Source organism: Triturus cristatus, chromosome 12 (assembly GCF_964204655.1).
Source record: "Triturus cristatus chromosome 12, aTriCri1.1, whole genome shotgun sequence".
NCBI lineage: Eukaryota > Metazoa > Chordata > Amphibia > Caudata > Salamandridae > Triturus > Triturus cristatus.
The window spans coordinates 353125108-353145007 of NC_140595.1; positions in this window are offsets into that span (position 1 = coordinate 353125108).

Sequence of the window (19900 nt, forward strand, 5' to 3'; positions counted from 1 at the left end):
AAATACACTGAATTCTGACAGAAATCTTCTGGTATATAGTTGTACCAAAACTACGATGACCTTTACATAAACTATTTTCTGTACACTCATTTTCCCAGGGCTGAATTCATCAGTGCACAATTGAACTAATAAAATGAATCTCAGGAGTATGTGTATGCATGCAGGAGTACTCATCTGTACAAGAACCTTGTTGGATATAATGCAGGGCCCCTTGCCCCATGATGCAGGATGCCTATGTTGGTGCTAGCCAGTCTAACTTACCCCACCAGTAGGTGAGCAGTGAAATGCTCTGTGTGCTGCTAACACTGTGCATCCCTGCATGTGAATGTTTACACAGTGCTGCAACATGACTTCATACCTTGCATTGTATGAATGTATCCCAGCAATGGCACATAGGGGTATACAGGACTTGAGTCTGGCATTTCAATGCCAATCCATGTGCAGACTAGAGCATGTGTCCAGCTGGCCACACCATGCCAATGACACTGTATCCATTCATTGAGGCCTATTGGCGCCTAATAGGTTCAACAACTACATTTGCACACTGTGCTCCAAAATATACTCATTGCACTGAGAAATTAAGCCTGACATTCAGTTTATACCTGCAAATCCATATAACCAGAACCCTGCCATGTGGAGATCTAAACTCACAATATGTATCAGTCAGGCAGTCTGGTAATGATTTGTACAACACCATGGTTCAATACAGTAGCAGGCCTACAACAGTACTGCCTCCAGGGCATTAGCCTGATTGTTACTCTGCCACTCCATTTCATATAGGTAACAGGAACTACTCTGAGGGAGGCTCAGGAATTCCTGAGCCAGGATTACAACAGTCATACCTCAGGTTGATGATTTATCAATACGTATGAAAATGTACTAGCACCCTTGTAGAAACACAGGTTGAGTTGTCATTAGGTCTTGCCTAGCGTTGCTGCGCACATGCTCAGCTCGCTCGGCAAGATTTATGCTTTCGGAGTATTTTTCTGAAAAGGGCTTGAAGCCCCACCCCTTATTCCCATTGGCTTGCGTCACCGTTTATGTTAAACAGTGCGCAGCCATTGGGAATAAGGTTTCCAGGGTGCCTCCTTTTCGCTTTTTAGGCTGGCCCACCCGGACTGGCTCGCCTGCATTATGGCTGTCGTGACGAAGTTTCTTATCAGAAGCTTCGTCACGCTGCCTTGCACGCGCCAGTCCGGCTCTCTGATTGAGCCGGACAAAAAAACAGACAGGGCGCTGCGTGTTTATTTTGGCATCTCGCTTTCACTTTTGAAAGCGCGATGCAAAAATAAACAGTGGATGCCTGCGTGTCTGGCGAGCGCTTGTCTCCATTATCCCTTTTAATGAGCACTTCTCAAGGCAGTGCAATAACGTAACGTATTACTGTCAAAGCTTCGACGTGTTAAAGAAATATACTTTTTGAATGTTTAAGATACTTTCACATATTTTACGCGATGTTTGTTGTATAATTTACAATTACATAGCATACGTTTTCAGGACGCAGCTCATGCACGGGCTCTAAGAGCTGAGCCAGACTGTTAATTTGTGAGACTCAATATCTAACTCTCTTGAAGTCTTGAGAGCAGGCTGTAGGTGGAAAATGAAGGCTCCCAGCAAGCTGCTCTGAAGTGAGGGCAACTTCCCACCCAAAGAGCACGCGGGCCTCAGAAGATATCTAAAGGATTTTCCGTCGCTTTGAAGTGATCATTTGCCGCATTATTGCTGCCTCCAACCCCCTTTTCCCTCACACACCCAGCCTCCATCAGATCCTCACAGACTGCAGTGTCCCCGGGAAGCTGCTGCACTACCACCCGGGTCTCGCAGGCACAGCTGGGGCAGTGTCTGTCAGCGGATTTACGCAGACACAAACAGGAAGACATCTTTATTTCCACTAGAGTTCCTTTGCCGGTTCAGCCCGGGGCACCTGTGTAAATAAACACGGAACACACACAGCTGTCTGGCTCCTGGAAGTGGAGGGGAGTGGCTAATGGTCTTTCTTCAGAACGATGAAGCAACTATTCCTTCACGAGCCCCAGGAATCCCCAGGAGTCCTCTCTGCTTTGACTAGCATATCGATGGCCTGCGCTAAAGCTGGCTATTCATATTAACCCTCACAGTATGCCCATCGCGGTACTTTATTGACATCATTTAGGGGGATTCTCTCTTAGACTATTGTTTTTGCACAATGACCACCATTCTTGTACATGACACAATGGTTTCGATGGGTTTCTATCTCTGCCTGGTACACAGCTGTACTTCGCTCTGCTTGACACACACTGCTGCACATCTCTCACTCTAACTCATTCTCTCTCTCTTTCACTCTTCCTCTGTCTCTCACGGTCTCTCGCTTACTTCCCCAATCTCTTTCTCACACTCTTTTTTTCTCCTATTCTGTTTGCCTGCCCTAGCTGCCCTTTCCTGATACAGAGCACTTATCTGGCTACCTTACACGTGCACTTTTCTGTTTCTTCTTGACACGTCTGCACACTATCTGGCTTGCGCCTCTCTCTAGCCTAGCTGATGTACGGAAGCATGTCTGTCAGACAGGTGCACTAGTACTGTTTGACACACACCTCATCTCTCTCCCCGTCTGACGCACAGGGTTTGAAGCCTGTCCCAAACCCCTTGAATGGTGGCATCACTGCTTCATTCGAATGGTTGGCAGAGTGTATACTTATAGTGTGACGTATGTGGGAACAGAAGAGCATCATGCACGAGGCATGACAGGTGCCCCAGTCACATTACCATGGATTTGTGTTGTACTTTAGCACAATTATTCAGAAAAGTGTGACGGTTATACATCACTCAAGACGATGTACCTTTGTGGTGTGACGTATTTGGCATGTGCTGCGTAAGTGGCAGAGGGGTGCTCCAGCCATGTCACCATAGCATTGGTATGGTATTTAAGCATATACATAAAGCTGAGTTGGTCCAAACCTGCTGCTCAATACTTCTTTCCTCGGGATGAGACTTCCCGAACCAGGGTGGAGACTTAATGGAGGAGCCTTTTTTGTCAGGTGATCCTGGCTGGGGTGATCGAGTCACTCATCTGGCAATAGCTAATTATTTGCAACTCTTTGGAACCTCATAAAAGCTGTTTGATTCTGATTGAGAGAGTTTTATAGTTGGTTGCCTCCACTCCAAAAGAGTTTCCATGATTTACGACTTCTTGTACTTGGAATAAGCGGAATCGGCGGTACTCTCCTTTCGATTTCGTAAATATCATATGATTGTTTTGATACTGCAGAATGCCTTTCCAATACACAAAACAGCACTATTAGGTTGTGTTTTAGTGATGGCTATTATGTGCTGCACTTAGAAAGTGCAGAAGTGTGCAGGTGGGGGTAGGGAACTAAGCGAGGGGGGATTAGGAGGGGTGCCAAATTTGGTTTTGCCTGGGGTACCAAATTTGGTTTCTCCCAGAGCGCTATTTAAGCAAAGACCGGCCCTGGTTATATGTTTATGGTACAGCTGAGTTAAAGATTAAACTAAACCCATCAGAAGTAAAACAAGACCGTGAAGTCATCACCATCACTAATAGGTTGCCATGTACTTCTCAATGAGTAACTACGTAAGAGTTCCTCCTGCATTTTCAGTGGGGCCGTTTGGCACTACCCCAGGGTCCGGTAGACATTACGGTACCACAAAACACATTTAATTTTCTTTTAGAATTTAAATGGATACCAGGCGCCATCTAGGTAATAATTACACACCTAAATTAATCAATCAGGGACTTATAAAGCATGACTACTCACCCATTAAACCACTTGAAATGGAGCCACCCCCCTGCTCGAATCCAAAGGAGGGACAAAATGGGATTATAGGACTTTCAACAGAGTCCAGCCCCATGCGGGGCTTTCGGCCAAGGTGGAAGGCCTGTGCCTTCCTGCCACCCTGCCACCCCTTCACACACTCCTGATGGTTGGCGCAGAATCCATACTTTTTGTCAGACCTGCCCATCTTAGCCAGATAGGGGGTATTCAATTTGTTTGCCAAGACTCCAGCGCTTTCAGGAAACCGAAGATGCGGCTGAAACGGGGCTGCACGAGTGTGTCTCCAAAATGGGACCTCCCCCACCCCGAAAAAAAATCTAAACGTCTTTGCCTGATCGGAGAGTATTGTAATTGTAGCCCCCCTAAATGCAAAATGCAATAGGTCTCGCATTTCATTAAGTTAAAGCCATTTGCTTTGCTATACAATACCATTAGCAAAGCAAATGGCTTTAACTTAATCAAAGTCGAGACCTATTGCATTTTCAATGCTTGTTTTTTCTCTGTCATGGGTCAAATTCAAGATGTGGATAAACTTTGCTATGTCACAACCACATTCCCAGCATCTATCATAGGAAAAATGGTTTGATTGTGATGGCTACCCTGTTGAAACTGTCCTACATGATGAAGCAATTTGGCTTTTGAATGGACACACAGCTACAGGGACAGGTATGTGTCACCAAACATTTAAGTGTTGATCAGCACGAATATTTATCCACACCTATAGTCTGTCACGCTGAAATTATGTAGCAGGAGAAATTAAATGTATGCAGCATTTTTGAGCATAGTATGCCACAAGATGAAACAATATATGCCGCAAAATGACACATATTTTGTAATAATCTGATTTCATAATACCTTCATGTTTACACCTAATAATACTGTCTGGGTAATGTTTTGCAACATATCAGCACCTGTTTCATACTCTGATAAGTAAATAGGCAACAGGACTGTGCCCAGACAAGCTTAGCGAAGCTCATTTCACTTTGCTGCTAAATCTGTTGAAACAGTTGGTTACATTTGTACCATTTATGGTACTACCAGCTTTGATTGTGTTGAACATCTGCAGATTTAGCACTAGGTGATGGCTCATGTGCCAAATGCATCAACACTGTTGATATGGAAACATTACCACTGCTGCAAAAATTGATGAATCCTGTGGGCCTGCACACACTGCCCGCACATTCATAATTGACATGCCTCCTTGTCAATTCTTAATTAATTGTGGAAGAGTTCTGTTGTGTTGGCACACTGACTGTAATTTGGTCTCAGCTGATTGATACCTCCCCATACACATCACAATGTTACAACTATCATGGATCACACACCGACGTTGCAAAGCTACAACCATATACTCATTACACTTATTGGTTGCATTAGGATCCCATAAGTTGTTGACTTCTACCCAGATGAATTGGACATGTCCACCTACAAGACAAAGATCGGATTATTGCATTCTAAATAGTGCAGCTACACATGGTCCAAATTCCATAATACATACTATGACATCCCAGTGTATTTAAAATATTCCGCACTCTTGACACACATATTTATACATTATATGAATATGGGATGCAGCTAGTCACCTTACAGGGCTGAACTGCCTGGATGTTGAAGTTAAGAGGTAGATAACATTACATGCCTGAGACATGTGATATTTTCAGTACTGCTGCTCAGCATCATCTCAGGCCCCCTTGTACCATGACACAAGGGTGAAACCATTGGCCCTAGGCAGACCAAAGTAGTGCTGCGATAGGAAACACAAGGTATACACCTTATGTAACAATTTAGGGACCAAATCAGACTTTTCATAGCATCGGTGCACAAAATGCTGACTAGCGGTAATGCATGCTTCCTTGCAACATGGTGCAAGGGTGCATGCCTTGTAAACAGGTTTGTATTGTTTTGTCCTGTAAGGGCCAACTTCCTGCACAAAAACAATTGGCCTGAGGCATTTTCATCTCTCTATGTGTGCTCCTTAACATCCCCTGTGGAGGTCTGGCATTTCTGGAGCATTCCCAGGTCAATCACCTATTTTAAATCATGGAATGCTTCTAAATTCATGCGTGCTCAATGTGAACAACCACCCACAACCCATAGAGCACCCCTGAGGCAGGGTGTATCAACACAGCAATAGGCTCTGAGTTGCATTACACTGAATGTATGTAGCCACCCCGAGGCATACAAAGTGGCCTTGTGTAGCTTAAATAATTGCACTTTAATTTTTTGCATTGCACTTGAAACAAGTGGCAGGATGCAAATTCAAACAACCACATAAAAAAATCAGCCACTTTAATGTTTAGGTTTTGCATGACTGATATAGCAACATTACTACATTCAGATGGTTTATACTGTATTGGCTTGTGCACACATAAAGAAGAGATGCGCAACTAGTACTGCCACATTATGCATCAACATACATCTAATACAATGCTCATTAAAGAAAATTCAATAGGTGCAATGATCGCAGAACACTCCAGGTGATTTGTGTTCTTGTATTTATTGTAGATCGATATGCCCAGCCAACACGTGTTTCGTCAGGGTCAAAACCCAAGACTTTTTCAGGGCTCTATGGCGTATGAACTTTGTCAAATTCGATCACTCCGCCGGTTATAATTCCGTTTTGGCTCAGGGATAAAATGTAAGTTAAAGATGAAATCAGTAAAAAGGACTTTTAGAAAGGTCCGATGTGCTCCAAAAGTTTGAAGCTTTAGTAAGTCGTGCACAACGGGGTTGCAAAGCCGAGTTTGGCCCGAGGCAGCGTAAATGATCTCCTAAGGATAACGTATTGTAGCAATCCCGTGTGCTGCTCCGATCCACAACTCGCGGTAAATAAACATTCAGATGGTGTAATCTCACATACTTATGGGACCTACTATCTCCAATCCCAGAGGGTCCACCAGATTGGCCTTACATGCCACAACATTGGCCCACCAAAGTTTGAGCTGGGAAACATTGCGATCCTCTCCGAGGACCTGGCAGAAGTGCCGAAGCGCACTCTCTCATCGATCCTTCCAGTCCTGGGGGGGGGGGGGGGTATCTCTGGCTGATCCTACCCCCAGAAGCCACCATGTGAGGCAGGGAATGTATGATGAGCCATGTGAGGCTCCCAACCTCTCCCTCAGTATAATTTCCCTCCTTAAGCTACTACATCCCAAACAAACACCCTTTAAACTAATAACTACACCTAATATACAAAACCCTTAAATTGACGAACACCTGACAATACAAAGATAAATACTTATACACAAACATACAAAAGGTACAGAATTGACACAAGACAGGGACAGACCAGACACCGACTAAACCAAAAACTGCAGAAATCCACCAGACACTCTTCAAACACCACAAACAGCCAGCACAAACTAACAGACTTTAAGAAAAGAGAAAGTAACTTTCACACTTCCTTGTATGCAGTCTGCCACACCCATTGCATAATTTCCTGAGTGTGTCCAGCGCGTTCTTTTTGATATTTGTTGATTTTGCGTATACATTGCTGTGCAAATGGACATTGCGTGATAGATGCACTGCGCAGTAGCTCTTCAGCAGTACAGTCATTTCCACCCATGCAACTGGTGCAATGTGCAGGTTCAGACCTGCTCAGCAGGGGTGATGCACGGGATCTGACCTGCGCAACAGAGTTGATGTCCTTGATCTACAGTAGAAGCACAGCTTCTGCTGCATCCAGCAACTTCGGCCCACTTCCATTGGTCAAGGACTGGGGGGCATGTAGGGCACATCACTGCGTTGCCTTTCTCTGCGCTAGAGAGGCGTTCCATTGACGTTGCGTGGGTTTTCCCACATACCTCCCATGTTTTGTTACACATTCACATATTTCCCAGAACTGGGAAACCTGGGAATGTGCAAAATAATAAAAACACTTTCCCGGTGGAGGGGCAACAAGGTGTAATATCTTAATTTGTCCTCATTACTTCGGATTTCAATATGTACTGCATTCTGCTGCACACATAAATAGTGGAATATGACTCTCGGGATTGTTTTAGTGCAGGAAGGTACCTCTTCATACCCAGAATAAATCCTGCATACAACACTTGCACTAAGAACATGAAGAAATCCAGCTATCGCTTAACATCCTTGCTTGGTAGCCAGTTGTTGTTTTGGGGAAGAGAAGGTACTGGAGTGAGTGTTTAATTATGGCATCCAAAAGAAGAAGGGAGGAAGGCAGGACATGCTCCCTGTGAGATTCCTGCCAATCTGGCTGTTGTGACTTGGAAGGAGTCTGATGCCAGCATGTGGAGCACAGCCATAAGTTTTAAATATGCTGAGAAGTTAGTGGGCCTTGCAATTGGTGGCTGGAGACGTGGCACCATCTTCTCCAGCAACTCCATGATGGCCTCTCTCTTGAATCTGTAAAACTGTATGACAGTCTTTCCCTGAGGTCAATGAGCGATATGCGCTGCCAGAAAACATGCTCCTTCCTCCTTCACTGCCTACATGGTGGTGGTCTCTTAGCTACTAGGATTTGCAGTAGGATGACCTCCATGGCATAATTGAGCATGCCAAAATGTTTATTTGATGTAGATGTTTTCATACCACAGCCACTGCGTTGTTTCCTACATCTGGTTTGCCGATGCACAGCGATTCTGGCACATTTCAGGATTTTTTATTGTGGTTCCCAGAGATGCATGGTGCATTTGTAAACCCATAAATAACACTGCATTACAGTTCCATTGGATTTTGCCAGGGAACGTCCACTTTGCACATATTAAATTTTGTGTGGCGCAGCTGCTTTCAGCGAACATTTTTTTCTCATGCAACACATTTTATAAAGTATTATATTACTGCTTGTACTTCTGTTACGTCACAATACATGGCGCAATGCTGGCGTAAGCTTCTTTTAAATATGCCTCAGAGAATTTTGCAAAATACTGAGGGTTTTGAAAAACAAGCTAAAATCATAGTTTATACCTCTTATATTGTACCCTCATAAATCAGCCACAATGGTTTGTCAATTTTATCAACATTTCTGCAAACTCATAAAACATAATTGTTAATATATGAATTAAACATTCCCAAAAGAGATTTAAATAGAATTAAACATAATTGTTTTACCAAAGAAGATTTTTAATTCCAAAAACAAAACAATTACTGCATTATCTCAGTAGGGTATAGGAAGATGTGCCAAGAAAAAAGATCTAGGGAAAACAATTAAATTCAAAGGTAGTACACTATTTTATATACAAAATGTGACTTTGATTATCAGCCCATACCCAGAGTTATAATCTATTACATTCTTATATGAGATCAGTAACCACAAAAAGTAGATCATGAATACCCATGCAGTTACTGAATCCAGTAGCCGCTTCGTGTACCAGGGACTGATTCCTTCCTGATTCCCGCATCTCACAGACTACATTGCCCAGGAGGCTGAGCGACGCTCTAACTGGACGCAGCTGACCGCTGCAAGGGCCTTCAAAACTCCTCGCCGTTCCCGCTGCGCGGGAGCCGCTTCGTGTGCCAGGGACTGATTCCTTCCTGATTCCCGCATCTCACGGACTACATTGCCCAGGAGGCTGAGCGACGCTCTAACTGGACGCAGCTGACCGCTGCAAGGGCCTTCAAAACTCCTCGCCGCTCCTGCTTCGCGGGAGCCACTTCGTGTGCCAGGGACTGATTCCTTCCTGATTCCCGCATCTCACGGACTACATTGCCCAGGAGGCTGAGCGACGCTCTAACTGGACGCAGCTGACAGCTGCAAGGGCCTTCAAAACTCCTCGCCGCTCCCGCTGCGCGGGAGCCGCTTCGTGTGCCAGGGACTGATTCCGTCCTGATTCCCGCATCTCACGGACTACATTGCCCAGGAGGCTGAGCGACGCTCTAACTGGACGCAGCTGACCACTGCAAGGGCCTTCAAAACTCCTCGCCGCTCCCGCTATGCGGGAGCCGCTTCGTGTGCCAGGGACTGATTCCTTCCTGATTCCCGCATCTCACGGACTACATTGCCCAGGAGGCTGAGCGACGCTCTAACTGGACGCAGCTGACCGCTGCAAGGGCCTTCAAAACTCCTTGCCGCTCCCGCTGCGCGGGCGCGCACCGGGCGAAGCACGGGCCAAGGGCGGGCCTGTTTGTGCCCGTTAGAGGCCGGACGAGGCTGGGATGGGACACCCCCCGTAAGCTCAAGACAAGGGTCAGTGACACTGTAACACTTCTATGCGTTTGAATACTTGCTTTAGTGAATTGCTCGTGGTTGTTGATAGCTTGTTGCACTGCTATAACATTACGCTATAAAATGACGTCTACGAAATCTATTGTGGGAACACTTGATCACTTCCTAGTGAGAGTATCATCAATCTTAGACAAAGAAATTGACCAGACTGAGAAACGTTTATCCTTGGGTTCATTGGCAGAGAAACGCTCCTCCTTGGGACATTTAATTAATGCTAAATCCCCGGCGCCTATTACAAGAACGAGACCTGGTAATGAGGTAAGCTCGGTGTCCTGTGAGATTGTAAATAACTCTGTTCCTGACGAAGAGCTTTCTCCCTGCCTACCTCAATCTGAAGGGCTAAACTTAAATTCAAGACCAAGAGTAGGTCAAGCTAACACTAGCCAAAAGAATAGTGCCCCCTCCTATGTTAAGACTCGTTCTGCCAAGAACCCTAAAGACAAAACTTTAATTTTGACCGACAGGGGGAACAACAAGAATGAGAGATCCAAAAGGAAATGTGGTGACCCGCCAAATGGTGGGCAAAAAGTAAAGGCCAGGCGAACAATCCCTGATGATCACTGTGGGGAGACTCAAGCCCTCGCTGGAAAATCTACTCCCGGCACAGAAGATGGAGGAACAGCACACCCTCCCTTGATCCCATCTTCACACTTGCCGCAAGATCTAGGTGATGACTTTTGGGGGAAGATCGAATCAATCTTTTATAAAACCTGTCTTCCAATCTATGACAGATTGGATGCTATAGAAAATAGACTGGTTTGTTTAGAGTTATCTCATGCCTCAGCATTTTCTATGCAAAAAAATGTCAGTAATCGCAAAGAGTCTGGTATTGTGCCTGGTAAACTGCCAAATAGATGTTATACTACATTGAATACCGTTTCCATCCCTACCTCCACCTCAAGTAATCCCACCTCACTAACAGCAGGGCAGGAAACCCGGGACACTAGTAGGGATATTGTTTGTAATCCAGTGAGTGTAAAGGGGACATTAGTTAACAAAAGCCCAGTAGGCACGCTTTCGAGGAGGGAATCATTAAGCAAGACCGTAGTAAAAAAAATCACTAAATTACATCTTCCTCCAGAGTCCACTCCTTTCGTAGTGGTCTTGTGAGGAAATATGAATTTTATGACCAGTTATGTCCCCTATCTTAGACCCCAACGGCTCCATGTACATGCTACAAGTACATGTATGTTCCCTCCAGTTCCAGCTATGAAGACGCAAATGCATGTGCGTCCAACGTCAACATGTCCTCTTTCAGATCCGCCATGAATGGGTCAAATATTCCATTCCTAAGTATGATTGGCCACCGACTTTATATGGTTCACTTTTCTAGTTTTACAGTTCAGGCGAGTAGGCCCTGAATTCTGTCATCAAGCCTTTTCCTGCTTCTGCCTCTGAAATGCTCCAGCCTGGACCTGCATCCGTGTCCATGAACTTTGTCTTACTCCCTGCGCGGCTAGCGGTGCCTGACGCGGCCTGTTGCCTGCCAAAAACTGTATTCAGCCTTCAAGTTATCTGCTCCGCTCCTCATCCAATGCATTCCTGTCTAGTAGTTTAGGTAAACATCCTTCCAGCTACCGAGCAAAAGGCTCGGCCTCGCTATCTCTATGCAAGTAATTCATAGCTCCTGTTACCATGGAAGATTCCTGCCCCCTCGCACCTCATGTAGACACATAGACGCTTGTACATGCACTAACAGTCAGTATAGAATAGATTCCGTCCGAGAGACCTTTCCTTTTGGATAAAACAGTTCCTTAAACAAAGATATTAGATACGATTTGGGATTAGGTTGACCTGACCCCCCAGACTTCTGTCTCCATATGTAGAGCTAAATGTCAATTCCCCTTCACCCTCTAGTTGCACGTCAATCACACGTCATGCGGCTGCGCGCGCATCTCTGCCAAATATTTCTGCTGACACTGCAGGATTCTCTTAAGGATCCACCCACTTGTGACATCATTTTAAATGACGTTTCTAGTATACGCCTGTATTTACGCCTATTTTCATTACGTATGTGTATTCTTATCTGTATTATCAGCTGTTACGCCTCCTGCATCTGTCTTAATGCAATGCTTTTCATATATATATTGTTACTTGTCAATAATGTATTGCCTATCCCTTCCTGAACCTTCGTGGTGATGGAATAAGATTGCCTGGTTCGAACTATAATTCCTTTGTAAGGAATAAAGCCCTTTTCAGAACCTCTAATACCACGGATTCTGCCTCTTATTTTGACTGAGTTATTCTTACTAGACTTTACCGCATAAAAAATAGTACAGGTAATTTAAATATTTACCACATAAATTGGCGCCCGAACAGGGACACTTTCTCATCTCACGCGCCGGAGGTGCGTTGCAGGCCCGGTCTCCTGCCACAGCCGGACGGACAACAACGCGTACCCGCAGGATTTCCTGTATCTCCCTCCGGCCAAGCGGGGGTGACTGAGGCTGCGATCAACACCCAGACGAGGCGGTGAGAAGTGCGAAGTATCCCGACCAGAGCCTAGCTGAGAGAGCAAGATCCGAGGTATACAGAGGCCCACCAGGTTCCGAAGTTCCGAGTCCAGTCGAGTCCATTCCGGTCCAGTTCAGTTCAGTTCCGAGGCCTTCCGTTCCGTGCTACCCGGTGAGTACCGTTGCTGGGGAGGCAGTTAGACGTGCACATTAATTTGTGCCGGTCCTGACGGGTTTGGGTACACAGATCCGGTCTGCACTGTTTTAGCAGTGTATCTGTACTGTTTAGCAGTATATCCAGTATGTTCATGTATATAATTCAATATTATCTAGTATTAGTATTATGTCAGTAACTAGTTTTCTTTTAAATTATCATTGTTCGTTAAATGTTAAATGTTTTACTGTGTTCAAAAATTGTGGTATGAATGAGTGTTCATTATTGTGTTTATCGTATTAATTGTGTTCAAGTCCAGTTTGAGTAGGAATCAAGTAGCAAGGTTTAAAGATGCCGTTCTTTTCAAAATTAAGACAGATCAAAACTAGAAAAGGAGTACTCGAAGAAGCTGTTCCCATTCCACCTAGGGACACTCCAGGGTATTTTATGTATCATAAACATGGCCTAGATGCCGTATTATATCTTGACTTATGGGTGGACTACACCAAGGATCTAGCAGAAAGTCAGAGGTGGCCCGCAGCTGGGACATGGGATGCAGATTGCATCATGAGAGTAGAAGAAGAATTATGGAAAAAGAAAGCCAGACAGTCACAGAAAGATGCCATTGAGTTATGGCGTAAAGAATCGCATAGGCGCACAGAGAAAGCGCTCAGACAGGAAGAGAAAAGTAGGGAGAACTCAAATAAAGCCCGAGAAGACGTATTAGTTAAGGAAGGTATCCGAGTAAAAACAGAACAAGTAGACAGACAACGAAACACTCTTATGAATGGTATGTATCCTCTTTTGGCCGAAGGTTTACCTAAGGCCACCCCGGAAATACCGAAAGATTTGCCACCCCCATTACTCCCGATTAAAGCACATCCCAAGACCGCAAAAGATATTTTCCTTTCCTCCTATTTAGACGATGTAGCTCCGGAATATGTTAATGTTCCACCACACACGCCACCTGTCGATGGTGCTCAACGCCGAGAACATCCGCCCCCAACTCCGCAACCACAAACTCCTCCGCACAATCCCACGGGTCCATCTGTTTCCACCACTTTTCCTGCATCCACAGTTTCTACCTTACACCCCACAAATCCTTTTGTGCCTAGCACCTCAGAAGGTGCGACAGGAGGTGCGGCAGCAATTTTTGCCACGCCACCATCACGAAGCAAATCGTCTCTTAGAGATTTAGCAAACCAACGTACACCCCAAATAGCAACGTCCGACATGTTTAAGGAACATCTTGTAGATTGTAGATATGATCCAGTGCCCGGTAAAAATGACAGAATGCTGCTATCATCACTACGTATACGACGAGCTTCAATATATTTAACGACGCTACCAGGAATGATTAAACATTTAGACAATATATATCGCTTTGTCCAAACAGGGCAAGGCCCTGAAAGTATTGACGAAGCCATGGAATACCAGAAAGCGGATATACAGAGACAACTGTTACGTTTCTTCATAAACTGCTTGATCAGAGACAGAGATAGGTCCGAGGTAGACCAGGATGAAATACAAGTACTTACCCGATGGGGTCAGAATATATCAGAGGGAAAACATGATAAACAGACGTGTATAGTAGCTATGTGCCGAAAGATCCGCAAAGAAGTAGAACGAATACATAAAGCCAGATTGGAGGCAGACAAAACTGAATCAGAGGGAGAGGAGGAGGAAGAATCAGAAATGCCCACAGGACAATTAGAAACGATAGCCTATGTAGGTAGGGGAAGACCTTGTAACAATACCAGATACTTTAATGACCCGATACGTCCGATACGTCCAGAATGTAACAGACATTTTCAAGCCCCTATGCTAAATACGAAGTCTCCTGAACACTTATTCCAGGCTGCTGATAAATTACTCCGAGACCGAAGGGGGTATCATATGCTCGATTCTATGGATGAACAAGAATTAGCCAGGTCAGCAGTACAATGGGCTGACAGTTCTGAAAAATACAGTGATGATGCGTTGGCACACACGTTTTTGAATCTTACCCCAGACGAACAGCGTTTAGCTGGTATATACATGATACAACACCTCGTTATATTATATAGAAGCCAACACTCCGATCCTGGTCCCCTGCCTGATATATTGATAGAATTACTCACGAACAAATGGAGAGGTTCAGGTACTGATTTAATTAAAGAAATTCTGGAATATCGACACCAGTACATTGTCTTCATATGCCCAGAACATGTTTCAGTTCCCCCCAAGTTGGAAAGAAAAACGTACCACATAGACAGACAGAATCCCTTACGCGAAGTACACCCAATCAGAGGTGAGGACAATATTTTTAAACGCGTGTTTGTGTACGCGCCCATAACTAAAATTGAATTATTAGAGATGAAGAAAGTAGTACCTAGCCATGACAAAGACCCAGCAGGTTTCCACCGTGAGATAAAAGACATGTTACTCATGGGAGAGTATACTTATCCTGACATTATGAAAATATTGAAAGTTTTATTGCCTGCCGGTATTTACGAGAAACTCAAAGAAAAGGAATGGGAGGTGGGAGACCAAAAGATAGATTGGACAGCATTAGAAAACGAAGAAAAGGCCCGAGCTGCAGGTTCAGGGCTTGGGGAAAAGACTACAGCATTACCAGGATTATTAGTGCAGGTACTACCACGTTTATTAACTACGAAAAAGGAAGACTGGGGTGCAATTTCAGCCTGTAAACAAAAACAAGATGAAGACACTAGTGATTTCTATTCCCGATTTGAAAAATGTTTTGGTATTAATAGTGGCATAAAAGCAAGTAGTGAGTCGTATCCACATCTGTTTGTGACAAAATTAGTTGAAAATTCCCTGCCCCAAGTTAAGAGTAGAGTATTAAAATTCGAGAGTACTTGGCAAGGTAACACACCGTCACAGATGTTACAATATCATCACAATAGAATTAGAGAAGAACAAGAACATGAACAAAGACGTATGAAAGACACGAAAATGAAAATGCTAGTGGCCCAGTCAGTTCCAGCTGACGGTCATAAAAAGGGTACGACACAGTCCAATGATTCAGTAGGTCCTGTTAGAGGGACATGCAACTATTGTAAACAGCCAGGTCATTATATACATGATTGCGCAGTTCTGAAACATAATATCTCTACGGGTATAACGAAAGAGAGACCACGTCCGCCTAGACAGGATCAGATCCAACAACAAGTACCTCAGAATATACAGCCTATACCAGCTGTACAGCAGACCGTACCACAACCACAACAACAACAACAGCCACAGCCACAGCCTATTGCTGCAACACAAAACACGACACAACAGATGTACCAGTATGCACAAAATGACTATCCAGAGTATCAGCGCTACACATGAAATAGCCTAGAGAGGGAAGTTGGCCTACCCCTTATTGAGGTTCCCGTAGATCAAGAGGGTCCTTACGTACAGAGTCAAGTATTAGGGAAAGACAGAAAGTTTCTACTCGATACAGGGGCAAGTAGGACCACTATCAGACACAGCGAAGTCCCAGGGGCACCCCTCTCAGGCTCACAAAATATTTCCCTTGGTTTTTCAGGAAAGCCCACTATTAATGAAGTATCGCAACCACTTGCATTCACAGTCGGTCCATTAACACGGACTACAGACCTATTGCTTACGAAATCATGTCCAGAAAACTTGTTAGGTATAAAAACATTGAAGGCTCTAGGAGCTGTAATATGTTGTTCTCCGGAAGGAGTGCGACTCTTTTTGCGTGACTTTAAGGGTCACTACGTGTCTAGAGACATGGATCACCGGTTACAGAATCTACCTGCACATTTATGGGCACAAGGCCCCACTGATGTAGGTTGTATGCACATTACACCATATCGAGTCACACTCAAAACAGGAGTGGTACTACCACGAATACGACAATACAAATTACCCCCAGATGCTGTTGTGGCTTTACTGCAAATCATTGACGAGCTCATTGCACAAGGAGTGGTTGTAGAAAAGGACTCCAATGTATGTAATTCCCCGATAATTCCGATTCTTAAACGAACTGATCCAAAAGCACCACCCGTATATCGATTAGTTATTGATCTGCGAGAATTAAATAAATGTATTGTACCACAATACCCCGTGGTCCCAGATATCTCTTCATTGCTAACAGCCATAGATTCAGAAGCAACGTTCTTTACTATAATTGATCTCAAGAACGCTTTCTTTAGCGTCCCAATCGATTCGGAAAGCCAATATTTGTTCGGATTCAGTTTAAATGGACGAAGTTTCAAATTCGCACGCGCACCTCAAGGATTCACAGAAAGCCCCAGCATCTATAGCCAAGCATTGAAAAGAGAACTTGACAGTATCCACATGCCAGCTAACACTGCCCTGCTTCAATACGTCGATGATCTGCTGATCACCGCCCGAAGCGAACCTGAATGTGAAAAAGCATCACTGACGGTTTTACATTTCTTAGCCGACAAGGGGCACAAAGTGTCCCCTTCAAAGCTGCAATTCTGTGTCCAGCAAGTTGTGTACCTTGGGCACTTGCTGTCCAAGGGGGGAAGACAGCTTACACCCGACCGTATCCAGTTAATTGTTAACATGCCGCCACCCAAGACACAAAAGGAGGTACGGGCATTCATAGGCCTCACTTCGTACTGTAGGCAGTGGATCCCTCAATATGCATTTCTAGCGAAACCACTCATTCAGTTGACAACACAGGAGGCAGCGACATCGACTGTCCTCCCTTGGACTCAGGAACATACACAAGCTTTTGAAAGCTTAAAGAAAGCTTTATGCCAAGCACCTGTTTTAGTAACGCCATGTTACAGCAAACGTTTTACACTTTTTGTTACAGAACGTGAAGGTACTGCTTTGTCAGTACTCACGCAGGAACAAGCAGGATCACACAAGCCATGTGCTTATTTTTCTAGTACATTAGATCCCGTAGCTCAGGCTCTTCCTGCGTGCCTGAAATCAGTCGCAGCAACAGCTTTAGCAATCAGACAAAGCGATGCCATAGTGTTAGGACATCAATTGACAGTACAAGTACCACACGCAGTAGAGGTTCTCTTGAACCGGACCCAAACACAACACTTGACTATAGCAAGACTGACGGGTTATGAATTGACATTGTTCCAGCCACACATAGAAATCAGACGTTGTAGTACATTAAATCCTACAATAACAACAAGAGGGTGAGGGAAAATCACTCTTGATCCCCCTGGTTAATGATACATCAACAACAAAAGAGTGAACAATGTAAGGAGCAAACTAGGAGTAACAGCGTGAGCAAAAACCCAAGTAGTGTTTAAAAGAACCCTCACTCACCAACCTAGTTGGTGACATGCTTCATCATCGGGTTCCACCAGAGAGGCCGAATGCCTCTCTGGTGTGCTGCAACGCCTGAACTACAGCGGAGCTGGTTTTGATAGAAAGGGAAGTGAAAATTTAAAAGGTGAGTGGTTTTAACCAAAAACCAATTTAATCCTGGCAAACCAGAAACCGAATAAAAACAAGTGCATTGGACAGGAGCCGGCCAATTAGGTGGGACAAGGCTCATCCAAATGGGGGAAGGTCAACATGTTTCTGCTTAATAAGCCCAGTCGGCTAAGCATTCGTCAGGACCATGGGGAACACCACGGCGGTATGCACACGCTAAGGTGCACCCTAACCAGTGGTGTATTTGAGCGGTAAGACTCACTGTTTTACCGCGAAAGCCATCCTGTAATTAAGGGGCTAGTGACGCCTGTAAGGGAAAAAACAGACATAACACACATAAAGACATATGCAGATAGACACATTGTGTCACTTGAATTGCTTATACTTTACGTGATTCAGGTGAACACAATTGGTAGGCCCATGCTGTGAAGCGGGAGTGGGTGTCAAATAAAGTTATGTGGTTATCAAGACTCCCACAATAAAGAGTGGTGCTCTGTGAGAGCTAGAGGACCTATGCTTTTATCATTGTGTTTCGTTGTGGTCCTACGCACTAATTGTGCCAGTGAAAAAGAGCAATAAAACAATGTATTAGCTGGCCGGCCAGCGATGTGCTGTCGGCGTAGGCTGTATTAGCCGTAGTGTATGCCTAAAAAATATATATATAGCGGACTCGTGCAAGTGAAGTACATGCTGAAACGAGCACACATAGTATTTGCCAGGCGCCGTTGCTCCAGTGCATGACTATCAATTAGGTATGTTAAAAACAACAACAACATGGAAAAAAGGGGGCTGAACTCTTACTCTGTAAACCTGTATTTATTGCGTCATGGGTCCGAGAGGGGGGTAGTGAGCTATAGTATCTGTGGGAGTAGATAAACAGGAGAACCTTGTTTGTCTGGGTACTCGTAAATGAAACTCACTGGGACCAGAGGGACGCGGTGGTGAAGGGAAACTACTTACTTCCATGCTCGCACACTCCCGTAAGATACCTGGATCAGTCCTGCTCGGCCCGGATCTTGGTGAGTGTGAAGCGAGAGCCGGAAGAAATACGAATGCCAACCCATCACGTGATGCAAGGACGCGTGTCACGTGATAGCAACAGCGTCCGTCAACGCGTGACATCATCATCAGGGGCGTGTATTGTCGGACGTGCTCCCAGATCTAATCCCATTGGGATTGGTCATTTAAGATGGAATTAACTAAGCACGAAATTGACAGAACATTTTCTTTTGGCCAATCACACCACGCTGTTGCTATCACGTGACACGCGTCCTTGCATCACGTGATGGGTTGGCATTCGTATTTCTTCCGGCTCTCGCTTCACACTCACCAAGATCCGGGCCGAGCAGGACTGATCCAAGTATCTTACGGGAGTGTGCGAGCATGGAAGTAAGTAGTTTCCCTTCACCACCGCGTCCCTCTGGTCCCAGTGAGTTTCATTTACGAGTACCCAGACAAACAAGGTTCTCCTGTTTATCTACTCCCACAGATACTATAGCTCACTACCCCCCTCTCGGACCCATGACGCAATAAATACTGGTTTACAGAGTAAGAGTTCAGCCCCCTTTTTTCCATGTTGTTGTTGTTTTTAACATACCTAATTGATAGTCATGCACTGGAGCAACGGCGCCTGGCAAATACTATGTGTGCTCGTTTCAGCATGTACTTCACTTGCACGAGTCCGCTATATATATATTTTTTAGGCATACACTACGGCTAATACAGCCTACGCCGACAGCACATCGCTGGCCGGCCAGCTAATACATTGTTTTATTTATCTTTTTCACTGGCACAATTAGTGCGTAGGACCACAACGAAACACAATGATAAAAGCATAGGTCCTCTAGCTCTCACAGAGCACCACTCTTTATTGTGGGAGTCTTGATAACCACATAACTTTATTTGACACCCACTCCCGCTTCACAGCATGGGCCTACCAATTGTG